The sequence below is a fragment of the Neolamprologus brichardi genome, chromosome 23 (assembly GCF_056152115.1).
Source record: "Neolamprologus brichardi isolate AB-2024 chromosome 23, ASM5615211v1, whole genome shotgun sequence".
Lineage (NCBI taxonomy): Eukaryota > Metazoa > Chordata > Actinopteri > Cichliformes > Cichlidae > Neolamprologus > Neolamprologus brichardi.
In genome coordinates, this window is record NC_142125.1 from 35,622,079 (window position 1) to 35,645,031 (window position 22,953).

Sequence of the window (22,953 nt, forward strand, 5' to 3'; positions counted from 1 at the left end):
TACTATTAGAGAAGATGCATTGTAATCCACTGATTTTTATGCTGTTGTGTAAAAAAGATATGGCAAGGTGGTATCTTTTTACCCTCTTTCCTGAATCTCAAAGCTCGAAGGTGCCTGAGCAACAGCACCACAGTTATTCTTCCCATATTTCCTATCATTCCCTGTGTGCCCAAAGTTTGAACTGAGATTATTGTAGAGGGACAGCAAGTCTCCTGTCTTTGTAATGGCTTGCAGAGAAAGTGACAGTACATTAGGAACTGAACATGTCTTTTTCGGTGGGTTTAAAGTCCACTGCATCAAATCAATTAAGCAAACAAAGGCTTTGAAACTGCATCAGGTATATATTTTATTGTCAGAGCAGTTTCGGTTTATTGGTTAAGTTGCAAGAACTGCAGGGTAGAAGTTTCTTGTCTGACCTTGGAGTCCCTGCCTTGTTCTGAATCGAAGGGTATCAATTAATGTTATTTTGTCCAACAACAATAATTGATGCTGTTGCTCCTTTATACACAACATAGCTCACTTTTTCTTTCACAACTTGGTGCACCTGGTTATGGCATTAGTGAAGTTGACCAAACGACCTGGTGTGTTGTCTTTCCAATGAGCAGGCTTAATGTGAATAGGTTGATTTTTTTAAAAGAGATATATTATCTATTACTAAACCTAACTAAGTCGTTTTAAGTGGTGAAACTTTACCGAGCAGCTTTTAGTGCCCAAATCTATCCAGTAAGTAAAAAGAAAAAGTGAATTGAAAGGGAAGAAAGGTAAGTAAAACAAGTTAAACCCAAAAGAAACAAAAAAAAGTCCCAGAAAAATTCAAACCACATCCCCTGACTGCCAAATTTAGGACGTATTCCAGAACACTTCAAATCTATTTACGTGGCCATTGTGGGGCTTGAAAACAGGGCTGTTATCTCTCTGTGGGCAAAATTTCTACAGCTGGTGTGTCAAGGCACAGACGGTGAAGGACACTGGCACATTACCTTAACGCAGACCTTCCCAAAGTGTGGGGCCCGCCCCCTAGGAAGGGCGCAGAGCCATTGCAGGGAGGGCGCGGTATGAAACGGAAAATGGAAACCCCCCCCCCCAATAACCAGGTGCTAGCATAATGGACAGGTTTTTGACGGGGCGCCCACACAAATGCAAAGCAGGAGATGAAGCATCGTTGAATATGTTTCCAAACCAACTTCATTCTAAGCCAAAGACTAGAAAATATGGTGAAGCAAATCTTCCCTTTGGCTTCACCTGCACAAGTGCTGAGGTAGGTCTCCCCTGCAGAATTAAACCAATTGGTTTTCCCTTCGTGGGGAGCACGGGCTGGGTTCTTCAAATCACGGACAAACAGTATCTTGATTTTTAGTTCACAAACACTTCTTGTAATGACTAACTACTCATGACATTTTGGAGATGTTAGCTACAGTAAAGTTACAGCGGGATACAAATAACATCAGGGTGATCCTGCCACAATTTGTTCCCCCGGTTCAAATCACAGACAAATAACATCCCACAGCTGTTTATGTTTTTGAACCCATTTTGCACAGAGAGGCATTTTTTGAAAAATGTATTGATAGCAGTGTTGAATATTATTACACAGGAAAAAAACAACTAAATGTAAATTAATCACACCGTGATGCCTCTGCCTTTGTAAATAGAGGGACATTAACTGTGTGTGTGTATGTAAGCGTGTAAACCTGCAGATAGAGACAAAATACTGTTAATCTGACTATCTGCCATTCTGCAATTCATCTCATGTAAACAATAACGTGGCGCACAGCATAACGTGAAAAAAGGCACATACCTTTGACGTTGCGTGACCAACTCTGTATTCCTCGTCCACACGTAAACGCAAAAAAGGAGTTTTAAAAAATCTCAGTTTTGGGTGATTCGAAACGCCGTTTACGTGTGGACAAAAGGTCCAAACACATAGAAACAGCTGCGTTTTCAAAAATACCCGTGTAGGTGCGGACGTAGCGTAAAAGAGTTAGTAGTTTATTTTCTTACTACCTGTAATTTATTGCAGATTACTTGTATTTAGTTAATTGTTTACTAAATGTTTGAGGTGTGAAATAAACCGCAATGGAGCAAAATATGGGTGTGTGTGGTTAAAGGATGTGTTTGCGCGCGGGGAGGGCATTTTTCTTGTAAAACAAAGGGGGGCCTGGCAAAAAAAGTTTGGGAACAGCTGCCTTAACGAATACTTCTTATGAACACCAATACTGCGTTTTAGAATTCATAGGTACTCATTTCAGTAGGACATCATTGGAAGCTTGCTCCAATGCCCTCTTCCAACAAATGTACCACATATAACAAAATCTGCAATGTATAAAACACGTTTTAGAGAAAAAATGTAAAGACAATAAAAATGTTTTGTGTTTTTACTTTTAAATTCATGTATACTACAGCATTGAGTTTATCTTCTGCATGTTCTGGGCAATGCTTAAAAAGCAGAAGGGCCTGTGTAAGACTGGTAGCATCACACATGAAGTATATATTAGTCTTTACAGCTGTGGTCGCTCTGTGTGTTAAAAGATGATTTACAATGATTCCTTATCCGGAAAGTAAATTGCAAGGGGGGTATGGGGTCCTTTTGTGATGATTCCGCCGCAATTTCCCTTTTACAATGCGAGGCCAATGGAGCGCTCTCTCCTTATCTCCATGAGTCCTGGTTGGAGTTTTTGAAAGATGTTCCTTTTCCTCTATCTAGTTCTTGTTCAGCCATGAAGATAACAACCCCATACCTCCTCCCCACTGCCCCACACCCGCTGACACATAATCACAACCCCGACCGAAGTGTGTATCTGTAAGAGCAGATTCTCACACTTATAATACAAGGGCATAGTGCAAGCAAGGGTGGATGCGTGTTTTCCTTTGAATGTGTCCTGGTCAGATGCAACGGCTCCCTGTGCCGTAATGTATTTTCAAAGCGAAGGGCTTGTGCAACATTCAGAATGTCCAAACTCTGAGATTGAGGTGAAAAGGAATACATGCTTTTACCTTTTGGAGATGTTTTTCATAAGAAGCCTTGCAACACCTTCAAAAGCTGGGCAATAGAAGCTGTAAGATTACCAAACAATTACCTGACATAATAAATGGTCAGAATCTTCAGGGATCGGACCAGATGCTGCTAAATGGGAAGCATTTGGTTGACATTTTCCTTTGACTCCCTCACTGTGCAGAGATGCAATGCATGGGGGGGCAGACACAGCTCTAGGTAATGCAATAACACTCACAGCGAGCTTACAACCACATTTCCCTGCTTTCCTATGTATGTATTCTCTTTCAGCCACCCATGCTGGCATGGCATTTCGTCTTCAACGAATCTCTTATTCTGTTTGTGAAGTGACAGCGTAGCTTACTGTGACACTTAACCACTTGGAGAGAACATCAGTACGACATTATTCTTGCTCCTGCTGCAGATTCCCTATTCATTTTTCTCCCCATGAGTCCATAAAGATGAAAAAGATGAGGGTGGTTACGATTATCATATTACATAGTGGCCCACGTCATTCCTGAACCATGCAATCTTATAGGTGAAAACTTTTCAGGTAGCAAAAAAAGTTAAACTGTGTTCAATCAGCTGGAAGCCCAGAGTGGCATCATTTGAGGATTAGCTCTAACAGCTTGAATCTATTGATGAGCAGGTCTTTATTATACTGGGATTATATCCGAGTGCCAGACAAGATTTAAAACAAATACGTGAGGAAGATTAGGGTAATATATAAACCACTCTTGTGTGTGTGTGTGTATCTTTCACAAACAATGACCCCTGTTCTGTAGAGGGAAATCATCAGGGTGCAGATGAAAGGCACATGGGCCTGTCAGTACAGAATTCTGCTGGCTCGTTCTGCTGGAGTGCAATGAGCTTTGTTACTCGTTTACTCACTTTAGCTTGCCAGGCACTTTAGGCCCATGTCCAGTGGCTCCAACATGAGTGGGTGGATTGGCACAAAACTTGGTGCAAAGAACTGTGGTTTCCAGACAATGTAACCCAATGACCTCTGTGATCCCCTGACTCTTTCCAAAGCCCAAACATAAGGTGACAATTCAACATGTACCATCAAATTTGATACATATTTATGTTCTTCCTAAAAGGGATTTTAGTTTCTAAGAAATCAGTCTGAAAAATTTGTGGAAAAACCTTTTCCATGAATTCCTCAGTTGTTGATAAGTGATTTAGCCTACCTACAGTTGTTTCACATCTATAACCCACTTTGAAACCTATTACCACCCAAGCTCCTTCCTTGTTCCTTTGTTGTATTTGACTATTAATGCATTTGTTGTCAGTGTTAACTGCTGTTCTGTGCTGAGGTCTTGCCACTGTTATCCCCACCTCCAGATTTCCATGTATGCACATGGAAGGGGAGGAAGTGTGCCCCACTCTTGGCTTTGTTTAGTGTTAATTAAAAAAATGATTGCCAGCTAACCTCCAAAACTAAGCTTCTGAAAATGGCAAGCACAGTGGTTGCTAAACATCAGAATGTTTTCGTTCTGAGCGTGACATTTAACTCAAAGAACTACTGTACCTCAGTACAGACTCACAGATTTGGCAGCATAGCAGGAAACATTGTTTTTGTTTGCTGAAAATATGCAGGGAAATATTTACAATCTGGGCTTCTTGTAACTATATATAGACACGCCATTTTTAGTCAATTGGACATTAAAAGAAGTCCAGTTGATTTGAATGTGGAGTCATTGTTATGATCAGCAGCTTTAGTTAAAAGATCTGTTTTGAGTTAGCATAAAAAGAAAAGGTGTTATGCTAGTACGGTACATGTGGTTGGTCTTCTAGAGTTTCCAAATGACATGACAGCATCCCATAACTGAGGCATTTTCCATACTGTTACTTTAATACAGTCTAACTAAATTAGTCATGGGTGAGATGGTTGGGCGCTTTGAAATGATTCTTTAAAAGAATCCTTTAATCTCTGCTCTTGGTTCAGTTTCTCACTGTGCAGACAATTAAAAGAGAATGAAATCACACGTCCATGGGTGACACGCCGCCACCTCAAGGCATTAATTTTGTGCTGAGGAAAATCCGTCAGTTAGAATCCATGTTGATCTTTTAAAAAGTGACCCATGGCATTTAAAATATGGCTCCCAGCTGAACTCTGTCTCACCTCCAGAGAGAGAGAGAGAGAGGAGAGGAGAGAGTGAGTAAGAGAGCAAGTTACATAACAAGCGACACCATCTTGTTTCTTTAAATAAAATCAAAATTACACTGGGGCATAAATTAATGCCCCTCACTCCAGGGCTCTAGTTGTTACACAAGGCGAAGAAGGTGGAAGATAGATTAGTTAGATCCTACTTTATCCACTGCCTCTCTTCTGTATCATTACAGTGGTATTGTGTACCTCAGGTTTCTGCATGGATTGCCTCCAGGGCTAGAGAGGGCACTGCCTCTGGAGGCATGAACTTGCACTGTGGTGAGGAAAGCAGAAGAGATATTGATTAAACTTTGTTAGCCAAAACCTTTAGGTATGCAAAACTCTTGGTTTTCTTTTCAAGCTATTTTTATAGCCTTCCTGTATTTACAGACAGATGTTTATTACTAAACATACATATTTTTGACTTAATCAAACTGTAACTGTTATTTTTGCTTGCTAAAGTAATTGCTGTTTTGTGCTGAAAGAAATAGTCAAGCAGTCTTAATTATAAATTTTTTATTGCAATGCCAAATTCCAATTATTTACTTGCATCCCTGAACATAAAAATTTATTTTAGTAGTTAATTTACGAATTCTCAGATACGTCCAATGTGCCACCTTAAATGTGGGAGTATAAACATCAATTCGGTTACTTTATAGATTGAAACAGGTTTTTGACTAACATATCTGTGTTCTTTGTCAGATCTTTGCTGGATTGATTCTTTTCTTATTTATATATCTTTCTTTCTATTTTCCTATTTCTCATTGACATGAGAGTCAGATGCTGTCCTTCCGCGGATAGTTTTTTAAACCATGGCACTGCTTCTTTTGTTCTCCACTTAACCAGTTTTCACAACTTCTATATGGAAAACATTGTATTCAGTATTTATGGGCTATTAGCTCTTTGGGAATCACCTTGTTGGTGCAAAAATACTATTTTACTGTGCTTTGTCTTTGGTACCTATTTGGTAGTATTTGTCTTTTATTAGCTACCCCGCACTCCTCTTTTCCTTTTACTTTCCATTTTGTCCATTTCTGTCAAAATGTTATGAGTAGACTTGCTAATTGTTGCTGGCCAAGCTTAAATTTCATTGGGGGTCAATGCAAACCCTCAGGCCACCAGGAAAACATCCTGTTATTCCCAACAGGGTGTCCTGTGATTTTGAATAAGCAATTGGTGTCACAAGCTAAGTTTTTAAGATCATTCCCTGAGAAGTTTCTTTACAAGCACTAGAAAGGTGATACAGGAACGCAAAAGGCAGCATTTCTGCATCTGCCTCTGAAGCTATACATCACACATCTGACACGATACAGACAATGTGTTATTAAGAGTGTTACAATCATAAAATGTCACCTGTCACTGAGATCTGCAGTGGTTTCCAATGATATTTATCAACCATTTCATGGTCAGGTAACTGTTCTAGGATCTGTTTGGAATGCCTTAAACCGCAGAGATTTATGGATTTATGGATCGTAAATATGTTCCATAAACAAGTTTCGAAACAGACTGTTCAAATCTCATTGCAACACTTTGAATTGCAGATTTATTGATGAGAAAATGAGTTTAAGTCAAACCTCATATCCAGAAAAGGGCCTAGAGAAGATGGAGGATAAGGAATACATTTTACCTCGTAGGTGTAGGTAATATGCCAAGGTGCATAAAGAAACAACTCTAAATCCATGCAATTCAAAATAGTCTGGATTTTTAAAATTGGTTTCATATATTTTTACAGCCTCAAGTGCAGGACAATGATATGACATTGTGCAAGAGAAGAGAACATTTTTGATAAATCACAACTTTCCATATCATTGGTATAAACTTACAGTAACGTGTAAAAGAACAAAAATCACCAGATATGTAACTCCCACTGTCCAAATCACCTGACAGATTATGGAAATAATCAGAATTTTCATGTGATGACCAGCTGTGTTTCAAAATTCAGTGGCAGTCTTTTTAAGTGATTTATTCCAATAGTTCCTGCACACAAAACCCAGAGGCAGCATGGCCATCCACAGTTTCCAAACTTATTTTCTACCTTTCTTGGCACTGAATATTGGTATTGGACATGCTGGGAGAAATGTTTAATATAAACGTAAACCCAAGGCAGAGTGGGCCAACTTATTCAAAGTTGTCACAGAATTCAAACCCAGAATGAATACTGAAAGAAAAATAAACCCTCAACTTCAAACTGCATCCTCCTCTAGTGTAATAGTACACCATAGCAGTGCAATACCACCAGTAGAGCTGCCAGTGTGCTCTGCAAACAGAGCAGGAAAAAGGACAACTATGCAATACTCAAGAAAGGTTTTCTGTCTGCTCTGGAGTTTTAGTGGCACCATCAACTTGAAAAGCTGATCTTTGATCCCAACTGAGAACTGACACCAACAAATGCAAAAGAAAACACTGTTCTGTATGTCACTTGTTATTTATGTTTCTTTGACTTTGAGATGCTCTTCACCCACAGCCACAGTCACAACCAGCGGAGAGAGCAAAGCATTCAGGGTTTTTTTTCTACTGTACCTCCAGATTTTTTTCTTTAGCTCTAAAGATGGCTTGAATACAAAAAGTATATCAAATCATAAAATATAAAGGAAAAGTGATTCAACATACTGATTAGTGCATTAACACCGTGTTCCTAATAAACTAAGAGATCAATGCAATCAATCATTTTCACCAAGAAAATGGATCAATGGATAACTTGATCATATGAGCAACATATTAATAGACAAATATGGAAAATTTTAAACATTACTGACAGTATTTCACTAGAAAATATAAACAAAGCAGCAGAAGCGCTAAAATGATTCCTTTAAAATACACATTTCATATGGAGTCCATTCAGCTTTAGATTTATGTATTGCTTCAGAAATGTGGAAGTTGATGCCAGGGTGCAGAAATCAGGAGATAAACAACAAGCCGAAACAAAACCAAAGTTTGGCTTGAGGTGTGAACTTTCAGTTACAACAGAAAGCACAAACTGCTCCTCATTTATGTGAGTAATGTGATTTTTTTTTTCAAGTTCAATGGAAAATAAAATATTCAGGCAAAGCATGAAACCCTAATGGCACCTTTTAGCATATTTTCCAAAAAGGCACATTTAGGGTGCTTTCTTAAGTAAATTGCCTGCTTAAATTTCAATTTGATGTGGACTGAAAACACAGAATGCTTTCTAGGCTAAATAAAGGTTAAAGCATATATTAAATGAATAAATAAAGTTCTTGTGGACTGATTTAAATCAGTTTTTCTGAGCTTGCTAGCCTCAATTCCTTCCTTAAAAGTTGAAAAAGACTTCTCCAACACATCTGCAAAAATTGTTAATGTTCCACAGCTGCATTACGTGCACAGCTGCAGTAAATACCTGATTTCCTTTTATAACGAGGCTTTATAATGAGGCTGTGGGAACAGTAGGAGGGTCTGACTATTGGAACACATGCAGCATCTCAATTCATCAGATGTAACTAAATCTATAATGTGAGTGGAAGCAAGACCATGTAAGGCTTTAAAGTTTTAATTAATAAAAGTCTTAAAACAATTCTATATATTTGGTCTTGCTTCTCAAAATGTAAGAGTCTTGGAGATGTAATGAGATGAAAGCAAGAATGATATGTACATTTTTCACATTTTTTTCTCAATTGGCGATAACAATGGCAGTTGTCATTAGAAAATACTTAGTCATTTTTCTATCTAAACTAATGTGTGCAATATCTTATGACGTCCTCTCAGTATCATTTATCATTTATTCAGGAGCATTTATTTGTGTATTACAACACATAAAAGTGGAAATTACCATTGTATTTACAGATCATCTATCCCAAGGGAGGCATAGAGATAAGAGATGAAAATGGGATCAAGAATCGATCCCTGGGGAATACCACATGAGACAGTTGCTGAGCATAAAGAGAATTCTCCCATTACCACAGAAAAGGATTTGTCTGCCAAGCTGAGCTGAAGCTGAGCGAAACATTCAAGACAGCGTTTAAAGATATCATGGATCCAGAAGATTCCGTCTACTCCGAGTCAGCAGCTAGCACTAAAACATTTGCCATGGTAATAAGAACTGTTTCTGTTTTGTCCCTGATACATAACTGTTACGTTCCCCTAAAAAGGTCCAGGGGATAAAGGGAAGTAACAAAATGTGTCTGGGTTGAAAAAAGGAGACAGAGAGGCAAAATGGTTCAATTAAAGAGTTTTATTAAAGTTTCTATTAATAACTCAACTAAAAGAGTCGGACCAGCCGCTATCGCCATTTAAAGACACAAAACAAAACTCAAGCATTGGTAAGTATTACTGAAAAGTAAGTCAAAGAGAAAAGGGTTAGCCACCAAATGCGCTCCTCTCCACTGAGCAGGAGCAAACAATCACAAAACACAGCTCACTAGCTGCAACCACTCACATGGCATTCTGGCACCAGAGCTCACTTTTCTCTGCCCTTAAATACCTTTAATTGTTGATTGGAGGCAGCAGTACAAAAGAAAAAGGTGGCACCTAAGGCAGGAGAGACGATAGGACACGCCCACACAAGCAACTTCAGGAGGAGACTCACCTAGGGCCGTAACAACATATGCAAAACATATGAATAAAAAAAACAAGGAACTATTACTTTTTTAAAATGTTAGCAAAGCGTAAAATTGACTTGACCATGGTCTAGTATTAGTTTTATTAAGAGAGGATGAGCTGCAGCATTTTAAAACAAAATGGTAGGGGTGAGCAGATCGATCCAAATATTGATCATATTGATACCAACGCTGATGCTGATACCAGATAAATACTAATACAATAAGATTAATGTTTCCATCCTGTATGTTAAACGTGTAGTCCACTGAATTGTGTTAAAGTATTTTTTTCATGAAAAAAATATACCCTAAACATGTAATATTAAAAATGTCTGAAACGTTTTGCTTTGGCTGTCCTCACCTCCGTTTTATCTATAGCCTATAGCACATATAAAAGCTGTAGGTGAGGAGGAAGAGGATGTGGTGGACATGAGAGAGGGGAAGGCGGTGATGGAGAAGGCAAAAGAAAAACAGGAGGGGAAACAGATAATGACAAAGAGAGAATGAACGTATAAATGTACAAATCTTAAATGGTCAAATATAATTTGAATTTGATCTTTAAATTAAAACCAATTTAGAATTAGTAATTATAAATTAGGTAATATAAAACTTTTTTTTTTTTTTAAAGTTTTAAGTTTTTAATAGATTTTGCCTTTCTTTCTCAGGAATCTGGAACATTTTGTTGTACAAGGGTTAAGTAGAATTCAAGTCATTTTATCTTCTTGAATAATTTTAATGTGATATGAAAACAAGTTGGATCAAATATATACAGTAGTATATAAACCTTGATTCAAATTTCCAGGTGTGAAAAGGCCCTCTGAAAGCCCAACAGCAAAACATTAATTTCCATCAACATAAACTCTTCGCAACACATATGACTTCCAATCCAAAGCTGAGTGCCAGTTCAGTATGTACCATTTAAAGCTCTGGGACCTGCTGACTCCCCACATGATTTCTCAAAGCAGTACAGAGCTACATTTTAAAAAAAAGTGTTCATTCTGCTGGGCAGGGGTAAACATCCCTTGGGCTCATCACTCACTGCTAGCTGTTTGAGTGCAGTCCAAGATGGCCTCCACACACACCAACCCTCCCGTAGAGAGAGTCGGAGAAAACCTGCATGCCCCATGTGATGTTCCAAATGCTCCATTCTGCCAAGAGTGGTCGATGTGAATCCAACACTAAACTCTCCCTTATTTTTAGAATTAGTTTTTCCACTGGGAGCCATGCTGAAGGGGAATACCTGCTGTCGCAACACAGAAAGTGAAGCCAGGCCGTGACCATCCTGAATCCAAAGTGATATCCGGTATTGACCAAATTCATGGTGGATGGTTATGCAAAAAGAGAAATGGAGGCTTGTTGGAAAGCAATCTGTCACTCAGTCAGCTGTGGAAACTTGAGTCCATGAATTTGCAGTTAATATTCATTTTTTCGTGTCACTTCATACAATAAGTAAATGCAGGAGGGAGCGACTGACTCAGTGGATGAAATTTGACTACTGTAATTTCATCAAATAAAGTGTGCATTGATTCCTTTACATATGGATAGCAAAGACAGGCCTCCATCTACAGAAGCATCATTAGAAGTTTTGGCACCAACAGATACCAATAAAGGAAATGAGATACCCCCCTACCCCCCTATTACTTGGCCAGGTTTCGATTAATAGACCAGTTCTTAGAACTGTCATGACTTGTTTAAACATGCCAAATCTCATTTGAGTACAAGTCACTTCACCCACTAAGATAAATGCAGGGGAAAACATAGAAGGGTGCCAGCATGTTTCACACAATGTCATCACCGTGTCCATTTGTATTAACTCAGTTATTTAAAAGATGACACCCTCAGCTGTTCCTTTCTGGAAAAGCATCAAATAAATTACATTACCTTTGCATTTGAGTTTGTGTTATTAAAGATGTTACTTAATATTTGAATTTCATGAGCTAGACTATGATTTGAGAAGACTCTCCGCATTGCTAAATATCATACTGTATATATTACCAGTGTTACTAAAAAGGATCATATTATTTATTTATTTATTTATTTTTTAATCTCTGGAGACCTCAGAGTCAAACAGAAACCAGGCTGCATTTAGTTTGAAATAAAGCAAATAAATACAGTGCTGTGCATCCATTAGGTGGATGTAGCTCAAGAGTCAGAGCAGGTTGAGAAGGTTGGTGGTTTGATCCCTGGTTGTTCCAGTCTGCATGCTAAACATCCTTGGACAAGATACTAATTGCAAGTTGCTCTTGGATGCATCCATCAGATTGAAATGAAATTCTTTTGCTTTTAAAGCCTTAAATGGTCTTGCCTCCAAACTATTTCTCTGAGCTACTGTAACTACACACCCCTTCTCAGTCTCGTAGATCTGCTGACCAGTTGTTGTTTGATGTGCTGAGGACACATCGGAATTTTATTTTTAGTATTTTTATGTTTTCTTATTTTATGTTCAGCACTTTGGTCAGTGCTTAGTGTTTTTAAAGTGCTTTATAAATAAAGTTGGCTTGCCTAGGAATGTAATCATTAGACAGAAAGCACATAAGCATAGAAAAAAGTGCTTGTATGAATAGCTGAATAAGGCATGTTATAGAACGTGCTTTGAGTGGTTAGGTAGATGAGAAACGTGCTATGTAAGTACTGGTCCATTTACCAAATGCTTTGAGTAACTCATTTATGTATATTTTGCTTAGTTACTGAAACATACATGAAAATGCACCATATAAGGCAAACAGACTTTGTACAGTTCTCACAAGCTTGAAAGTCAATATTTGGTATGACCACCTTTATTCTTCGAAACAGCCTGAACTCTCTGAGGCAAGTTTTCTTCTCAAAGGACATTCTTGGTTGGATGACCTCTCTCCTGACCTCCTGCATACATATTGAAATTGATTTTGATTAATAAGCTCCTAGTCATTTTTGAACAGTAAATGGCTTGAAATGGGTGAAATAAAGATTCGATTCTCATTCTGCTTTGAAACTAAAATCTCAAATTTGGATTCATCACACTGTAGAACATGTTGCCAATGACTTTCAGTCCAGTGCTTGTGCAATTTGGCACACCTCATCCTTTTATCCGTGTTTCCCTTCCTTAAGAATGGCTTCTTGAACCATTTCTGATGCTTCAGTGGAAAGTAGATGGATCAGCTGAAGCACCAAATGCCTTTGCTGGACGCTTTTCTTAAGGACGTGGCTTTCCAGTGCTCTTTGTCTGCTCTCTTTGCCCTGCCATTTCTTCTTTTGTGCTCCAATTGTCCAGTTTCCTCAAATTTCTAGGGACACATTGAACACCATGCCAAATTTTCAACTAATATCACTTTTGAAATCACCTTGTTGGTACAAAAATACAATTTTATGTCTGTCAAACTGTGTTATCTTTGATAAGTTACTAGGCTGCTAGTAACAAAACGCCTAAAGATACAATTAAAAATACTTTTTCTAAATTGTCTGTTATGTGCTTACACAACACTTGCTCATCCCTTGAGTATGGTGTTTTTATGCTTCTTTTTTACGATTCAGAGGTCAGTCTTAAGGGCCTTAAAATAGACAGGTTTGGGGAGTGGACAGAAAAAGAGTGAAAAAGCAGACAGTGTCCAAAGAAACTCTTTGAAATACCTTCAGAAAGCCCAGAGAACCATTGCTGCAGATTACTTTAAAAAATACAAAATATGATAGAATAAATAGAATAGGAAAATATGAAGAAATGAGGAGTGACACGAGACTTTTTCACAGGTTCAAGTTCAAATCTGTTATTTATCTCCATCCATGTATTATTGTCTCGCAATATGAGATGAGAATCATAACCAGATCACTGACGCTAAGAAGTCAGCTTGACACACATCTGGGTTTTCTAGTTTGCAAAAACATTTTTTCTAAACTTTTTTCCAAATTCAAAAATACTGATTTTTTTTTCCTTTCCTGTTGACAAAGATCTTTGTCTAATTATGTAACACAATGGATGCAAATAGTTTAATACATTTAAGTCTTCTTTCGTCATTATTAGCTTATCCTGGGTGCATAAGAAATTTATTTTGAAATAATCTTTTATTATCTGTAAACTTTAACCTTTTACCAACAATTCTTTCAGTGTGTCTATGTAGAGATTCACTAGGGTTAAATGACTCCAGTTGCATGTCTTTTTATTCATCTTTTAAATCTCGTACTATACAGTTACACCCACCTATTTGCATGTTCACTACCTGTAGCTCATTGTTTTATAACAACATAGTCTGGTTACCTTCATTTATATAAGACTAAAATTGTTGTAAAACAAAGTTTCTCAGTTGTTAAAAACAAGACTGATGATCATTCAGGAAACAAATTGCATGTTGTAGTTTTGGCAGGAATTCTGGTCCTATTATAGTTTTTTAATTAATTAGAGGACACCAACTCCCAATAACTTCATTTGGCCTTGGCATGATCAGGCGTGGTGTCAAACATGGTTTTGCTGGTGTGATGGTTACATCAATTACGACTTACTGTAGTTGATGAAGCCGTGAATTCTGCTCTGTACCAGAAAATCCTGAAGGAGAATGTCCTGCTCTCGGATCTTAGGTAGAAAGATAAATATCCATAGTTTTATTCATAGTTCCCACATGCACTGAAAATATCTTCTCTCACTGGGTCAGGATTCTATCAAGTTCATATTCTCAGTCCTTGTCTCTATATGCTTTGTCCCAGTAGCCCAGTTCTCATCAGTATGTCCTGGTTCTCCAACAGCTAATGCAGATTCTGTAAAGCATCAGAGGAGGTATGACTGTTTAAATTATTTGATTCTTTGTTAATATGTTATTACTCTAGGTAATTGTTCTATAAGCTTTTATGTTTTCTGCTATTTTTGCTGAGAGAAAAAAAAACAGTTTCAGCAAATATGAATTTTACACTTCAATTTTATGTTGTACTTACCCAACTCATAGCTTTCTTCATCAAATAAAATGGTTTTGAAAGTACATTTAAGAGTGAAAAAAATCTAAGACTTCAGTGAAACAATCAACGAAAAATATGCCAAAAAAATAATGCCTTATTATAAAATTACTGCGTGTCACGTTTCAGCCTTCGAGTTTGATGAGGACAGAGTCTAATCCTATTTTAAAGTGGCTAAAAAGGCAACGCAAGAGTAATGGAAAGTCTCACAATACAATGTGACAATAAATTAATTTCAGAACAGACTGTTAACCTTGATTGGTTGTTTTGTGTGGAAGCCAGGTTTTTTTAAAAAAAAAATAAATAAATAAAACTCCTAACACTGCAGCATGTTGAATGTTGTTCTAATCAAAGTGGTAGCAATAGAACACAAAAAGCATTTTCTTTTCATCTGGCACACATTGCAATTGGCAGCATTTCAAGGTACAATTTCAGAATTTATGACAAAAGCACTTGCAGAAACATGTTCAGCATTGAGATTCCTTCAGCTATTCAAGTGCAGATTTAATGGTGCGTACACATACACACTTGAATACAGAATGAAGGGTAGAAGCCAAAGTCTATTTGCAGAGGTGTGGAAGACTTGAGAGACAAGCTCATTATGCAGTTCGGGACATACTGTATCATTGATTAACATTCATCATGCTCAATCTACCTCAAACTCCTCATCACCCAGCCTGTGCTGCAAATGCAAAGCAGCCCCCAGCCCACCACCCCCAATCCACTGCCACAGCTATGTTTATAGACAGAGGTTAATGGGAGCGGAGCACTGTGTCACTGTATTGCCATGTATTGAGAAGACCTACAGCTGGAAAGTTCAGGACAAGGGATGTTTACCTAGTGATACCTTAACAACATGTCACAATGATTTGCTGCTGTTCAGGTCAGGTAGTAGAGAACTGAAGCTGAATTGTATTGCTCCCTAGGGTAAGGAATGAGCAAATAAGCATTCGGTAGGAGTCTAATGTTGTTGTAAGGAATATTAATCAAAACATATATCATACCAATGTGCTGGTTACAGTGTTTACTGCATTCTGGTGACTTTGTCTCTGAGAAGACGCAGCACCTACAGGGGAAAGGCACAAATTCTTTACATCAGACCATTTACAGGAAGTTACAGGTTTATTTTCATTTGACAAAGTACAGCCATCCAGCCTAAGCTTTTGGTTATTCCTAAGCTAACAGCAGTTACTCATTACAAGTAGCAGTAAGTGCTTGCATCATTCCCCACCTGTCTCCTGATGCCCAGTACACACACATTCCCCTTTCATCCAACCTAAAAGCTCAGGTCCTCTACCAGAGGCATGGTGCCTTTGCTGTTCCTACGACTGCGCTCTTCTGGACAGAGACCTCAGATGTTGTTCCTGGGATCTGCTGGAGCCACTCGCCCAGCTTGAGAGTCACTGCACCGAGTGCTCCATTTACGACTGGGACCACTGTTACCTTCACCCTCCACATCTTCTCCAGCTCTTCTCTGAGCCTTGGTACTTCTCCAGCTTCTTTCTTTCTGATGTTTTTGTCATTCAGTATTGCTACGTCTATCACTACGGCCATCTTCCTCTTTCTACTTATCCACTACTACTGTCTGGTTGGTTAGCCATCACCAATTTGTCCGTTTGTACCTGGAAGTCCCACAGGATAGCTCGGTCATTCTCGACCACCCTAGGGGGCGGGCCCCATTTTGAACTCGGGACTTCCAGGCCGTACTCGGCACAGATGTTTCTTTATACTATGCAGCCACTTGGTTATGATATTCCATGTATGCCTTGCCTGCTAGCATCTTGCACCCTGCTGTTATGTGCTGGATTGTCTCAGGGGCATCTTTACACAGCCAGAACCTGGGGTCTTGCCTGGTGTGGTAGACGCCAGCCTCTATGGATCTTGTACTTAGAGCTTGTTCCTTTTCTGCCATGACAAGTGCCTCTGTGCTTTCTTTCAGTACAACTTTGTAAAACCAGTGGTATGATTTTTGTATGTCAGCCACTTCCTCTATCTGCTGGTGGTACATACCATGCAGAGGCTTGTCCTTCCATGATGGGTGGCTGTAGCTCAGGTGGTAGAGCAGGTCATCTACTGATCAGAAGGTTGGTGGTTCGATCCCTGGCTTCCCCAGTCTGCATGCCAAATATCCTTGGGCAAGATACTAACCCCAAATTGCTCTCCGATGCATCCATCAGAGTATGAATGTGTGTGTGAATGTTACCTTAGAAAGCACTTAGAAAAATGTGCTTGTGTGAATGGGTGTGAATGGGTGAATGTAAAAGTTGTGTACAGCGCTTTGAGTGCTCAGAAAGAGTAGAAAAGCGCTATATAAGAACCAGTCCATTTACCATTTACCATTCTTTTTCTTGGGTTTCTGCTGCCTGAGGTATGCTGTTGGTTGTGGTCTTCTTCCTGATGTACTCGTGGATATTCGTTGTCTAATCCTGGACTGCGGTACTGACACTCACTAGTCCCCAGCTTAATTCCTTACCCTTAGTTCAGGGTGCTGGACTTGGGGTAAAACTCTTCATGCATGGTCAGGAGCCTCCGCGTCTTGATGTTAGTTTTCCTTCTATCTCCTCCTTTGGCCAGCTTATTATCCTTGTAGGGTACCTGATTGTAGGTGGTGTTGATAGCCTGGATCTTGTTCTTACCATTCAGCTGACTCAGCAGGACTGGCCTGACCCTCTGCAGGTACTAGATGGTTGTGGCTTTTCTAGCAGCCTCTTCCTGGTTCCCATTTGCCTGTGGGATTCCCAGGTACTTGTAGCTGTCCTTTGGAGAGTGGCTCCAGCAGATTCCCAGGACCAACAGCCGAGAACGCTGTATAGAAGAGTGCAGTCCTAGAAACCCTGCAGGGGCGAGAGGGGATAATATAGAGCTCTGTCTTCCCTTTGTCAAGGTGTCTGTTATGTCTACCCGTTTGTTACGTTCTACGAAGTCCTCTGCCATTTATTTATATTTGGCCTCAATAACAGCCTAATTTTGTAATCTCCCTTCTGTGTTCCAGCACGTGGGTCCTCATTCCTACACCCTACTTTAGTAATGTAATTAGCTTTGTAAGAACTTGTATTTTGGATCTATTTTGAGATCTTATGGCTCTTCCACATACATACATGGGAAGCTTAGAGAGGTGCACAGAAAAAACTTGGATATAAAACAAAGCAGGAAGCCACTGATACTTATCTATACTAGGAAAAGGAGGAACTGGGGTAAAGGTAGGTTGCATAATGGCTTGCAGAGGAAACAACCAGGACAGGAAGGCTAAGCTAGTCTAAAAAATGCTCTATGAGACTTGCCAGTTGGATTTGAGAACTGGTTCAAATATATTTATTATCAGCTCATCACAGATGCAGAACAGAACAAAGCTGCATATTAGGGTGGACATCATGGTGACATGGCTTACTGATTTAGACAGCTGCTGTTCAAGATGATGAAGTTGCAGTGGAGGCAGCTAAATGACACTGTTAACTCTACCAATAACTGACCCAGCAAAGAGTGAAGCTTCAGCTGAAGATCATTATGTAAGATAGCTGTGGAAATTGAAGTTGAATAAAATATGTTAAAGCTATATTTTTTCTCTCATTATAGCCTTTTTCTTTTTTAGTGGACAAATGCTGACTGAGCGATAACAGTATTCTGAACTCTATAAGTTAAAGTCTCAGCATGTTAAAGATTATATAAAAATATTTTTTTCTGGAGAGATTGACTGCTCAGATGAGAAATCCACAGGCACATCTACAGCGTCTACACTCTGTTGCTAGATAGGTAATTCAATTTTTGCAGTGTCAAAGAAATGTTTTGGTACAAACAAAAAAAATGGAAAGAATGAGCAGATTATTTTTAAAAGAAACAAAACAAAATAAAACAACCTAAAACACAATAAAAAAAACCAAAATCCCAATCTTTGACACCCATTCTTGTTTCTTATATTTCTTGTTTGGGTCAGTTCAGTAAAAAAATAGTATTAATAAAAAATATCCAGCAGTAAAAATAGTCAGTAGCAGGTTAATCGATTGGCATCAGTAAAACATATAGGCCTTGTAGTGATTATGCTGAACCTTGTCTGCCAATGGCACATGGGTCAAGTGCAGTAATTTAAATACTGACTTGCTGACTGAGTGTAAAATAGTTACATACTAATGGATGCAATATTCAGGGAGAGAAAAAAGTCTGAAAAGATGTGGAACACCATATTGAAATAGGCAATGGAAAAATTTAAAGACTTGGATAGTTACATATTTTCTATGAGCTTTCCTGACCTCCTAAGCCTTTCTGGAAAAACTGAATGATAAGATGCCTTTTAAATGATAAATACTGTAATTTTGGGGTATTTTCTTAGGTTATGTAGTTCAAGTTGAATAGACTGAACACATGGAGCTCTATTCAAAGTGTTGAATGCCACTACGACAGACTGCTGAGGTTGGGAAAAGGCTGTTTACTTTGATACCATCCACTGCTTCTTTTGTGCACAGTCTTCTTCCCAAACTAAAAATATTTTTTTACTATTTATACTTTTGTATAGCTAACAAACAAGGTTTTTCAGTTATATGAAATGGTTAATTGCAACCTCATTTTGAAAAGAAAACCAATAAACATGTAGTGGTTTCACTACTTATAGGCCAGATAATTTTGGAATTTCACCTAAACCAGTCTAGGGAGATTTTCATTCACCACAGATGGAGGATTCCCATTGGTGCAACACCATTAGAAAATTGAATTTTTAAGTTCTTTTTTTAACATCACCGTGCAATCACAGAAAAAATTATTTTAATAACTATTGAAATCAGGAGTGCCTTGGAGTCTTTTGGTTTCCAGTTTTGTTAACATCCCATTTCACAAGTTTCCCAACTTTACGAAGAGCAAAACTAAATTACTGAACTGCCCCTTTGAAGCCCCCATGACAAGTATTATTGTTTTTTGTTGTTGTTGTTCCTTTCACACAAAGAAGCGGCTTGGGATAATAGTTTTTCTAGGCACCTATTTTACTTCTGTTTACATTCAAAGTATGTGTGTGCATATCCCTAAGTGTGCATGTGAATTTCCCTCACCAACTCAGCAACAGTTTTTATGTTTCTTTCCCCCCTAAAAAAAAGAGAGAATGCACTTCTTTGGGGATTTTATTTTCTTACTAGAAGAGGGAGAATAAAGGTAGACCCAACTGCACTGTAGAAAAAGCTGTTGGTATTCAACTGAAAGCCAGACGAAGTACAGATTATATACAGTCATGCACACATACTGGGTATTTGGTACAGCTTTTTTTTCTCCTCAAAGTGGTTCCAACAAAGAGCAAGGTAAGCTAGGTTAAATGGCCCCTATAGACCACCTGACTGATTTAAAACTCCAAGGCCACCTGCTTGGCACCTCTGGGCCTGTAATTGCCATCACTACACTGACAGCTAGAAAATCGCACAAGAGAGGGATTATCTTGTGGCAAAAGGTTCTTGTGTGCAGCAGGAGCACACGGCTGATTGCATTAACGTGTCCACTGAGCCCACCCCTTTGGAGGAATGAAATAAGAAAGCTGTGGATGCTGTGTATTGTGTTTTTACAGTAGGTAGTTTCAGAGTGCTATTAATCAGCTGTGATGAAGTTGGAGGTGTACACATTGTATTCAGCTTTTAATCCACTTCTATACAGAGCCGGTAAAGGTCTATGGCTTTGTACTGCATGTAGCTGCCTTCAAATATAAATGACTGCATTTGGAAATAATGGTCAATATTGTATCTGCACTGTTGTATAAATATCTCAAAAACCCTGCAGCCTGCAGAGAAAAGTCAAATGGTGATCAGTTAGTTGGTTACATATTGCTCTTTGGGTTGTTATGCTATTCCGTAGCTGTTTCATGAATTTGATAAGGGACAAGAACTTTTCAGCTTTCAGATAAACCTGGTTAAGGTTAAAGTCAAACAGCATCAATATAAATCAGAAAGTTTACTTGTCACCCCTTTCCAAAACTAGTCCAACATTATGTAACCTTGACCCAGATAAAGTTAAACATAAAGTTAAAACTGACAGCTGAGAAAAGTATATGAGGCTAACAGCACCTCATACAGAACACAGTGTGAGAACAATACATTAAGGCCCAGGGGGATTTTAACCTTTTCATGTGCTTGTATGCACAATCCCATGGACACTTTCAAAGTCAGCTTTCAGTGTCAAAACCAAGGCTTAGAAAATGTAAGAACCAAAATTCTAAGAAAACTGCTATTAGCCCTATAAAGGTCTTTCTACAAGCAAGTCTTGAAACTTGGCAATTATTTTAAAATTATTAGACATATGTTGAAAAAAAATTAGCTTTCTAACTTAATTTATCTGACTTTTGGACATAAAACTTTGTTAAAATTTTTAATCTTTTAGGTTTCGAGTCAGGATTCTTTGTTGCATGTCTGTCCTTGAGAATGCCTCTGGCTACACTGATGCCAGGTGTTTTTCTTCTGTGGATACATTAGTTTAGTTTCTCTTTCTGGTAGGTATGAGGTTCTGATGGGGTTGAGGTCAGTTTAACCAACAAGAGTCTAAAAAGCAGAATGAATGAAGGGTACTGAGATTTAAAACAAACAGATTGCAGGCTTATTAAACCTTCCTTACTGAATTTATATGCAAGCTTAATTTCCGTGAAAGAATAAGGAAATTATTACACCATAAGGTCTTGAGTCATTCTCAAGTAAAATCAATTAAACTACTTCTTTTGGAATATCCTCACGCTACCCTTTGCCCAGGGCCTTGGGCAGACTGCTACAGCTCTTGCGTTCTTCCACAGGGGATGTATGAAATCTTGAATTAAAAGACACCCGTTGAAGTGTAACAGTGCAGCAAGATGCAAACTAACTGAATGTAGTAACCCAAAGGAAAGTTTTACAACCTGTATAAATTGGGTTTTCTTTCTTAAGTCTCTGGTGACAGACTATCCTAACCACCCTTGGAGGAGTAGTAGAACTGTACAGGCACTACTGGCAATATTATGTGTGGAGCAACTTCTCCCATTACTGAATTTTGCTTCTGGGCAATACTACTGAATTTGCATTTTTGTGCTTGAATTTTGGAGCACATCCAAACAGCAACGAGCTTGCTGCTGAATGGAAGCTGAAAAAAAATCCTGGGAGGGCTGGTGTTCTTTCCCCACTGTTTAAAACTCAAACATTTTATCTGCAACTCTTAGCTCTGCGGCAATAGTTAAAGTTAAAGTTAATAGCTAAAAAGAGTACATATGGCTACGATGTGTATTATTGTTTTGGATTATTATACATATGGGTTAGAAAAACATAAAGATAAAAGTAAAAAAGCAATACCCCACAGTGATACATCCTTTACATTTTAAGCAAATTCATATCATTTCTTTGAAAAATGAAACTTTTTACCCTGCAGGTCCTTTCAGGTAAAAAGAGCGTCAACCCTTATAAGTTTAATTTTACTCTTTAATAAAATTTTGCTTTGTTCACTGACTACATGCAATGATTTAATATTGTAGGAATATAATCCTGCACTGGTTTTAATTAAATGTTTTCTAACCTTAAAGTTATTTAAAACTTAGAAAAAATAGATTTTTGAAAGGCGTAATTAGACTCCCTGCTCGGCAGCTGCATCTATTTCTGTACTTTGGACTTATAGAGTTAAATAAATTGAACATAAGTAACTGATACAATTGTACAACTGTATGCAAAAGTATATGCTTTTCTTTTGATTTAATTCAAGAAATGATAAAAAGATACATTGCCTACAAACTGGAATGCATTAGCAATCTAGAAATTGTATTTCCTATTAATTTGACCTTTAAACTATGTTTATACTTAGTCTTTGGTCTATCAGTATAAAACTAAATGTTTATAAAAACGAATATTACCAGGATTCAAATATAGATCCCTTGAACATGTTTTTGATCTCCTTTTAACACGGGTCAAATCCAAAATTTTGACACATCCAAAAAAAAAATATATAAAATATTGGCAAGAGGCAAAAGGAAGATATTTACTTTCTCAGAAAGAATCCTAAACTGCTCTTCTCACTCTCAAAAACAACATGTCCAATGAGGTGGATAAAATACATTTACATGGTTATGTGTAATAGACTTGAAAGGATGGGGAAAGTGGTCCAATTTTTCTACCATCATCGAGAATGGGTCTTCGGTCAAGGACAAGAAAGGTACATCTCTGTACCCTTCTACTTCTTTGAAAAGACAAATTTACTTTCTCTTGTAAGATTCCTTCAAAGTTAATAGCACTGAGGGATGCCTACCGCTTATCATTTTGTGCTACTGTTAAGTTACACAAGTCAGCCATGCATAGGCTTTCTGTTTGCTTCCTTTATTCATTATTACTATCATCAGTTAAGCAAGTGTCACTTTTGAGACTATAATCTCCCAT

At 38.2% G+C, this 22,953-nt stretch overlaps 1 pseudogene; it reads right to left on the reverse strand.

The window, feature by feature from the left end:
- Positions 1-22,953, reverse strand: part of LOC148096286 (uncharacterized) — a 114,471-nt pseudogene that overhangs the window by 21,257 nt on the left and 70,261 nt on the right.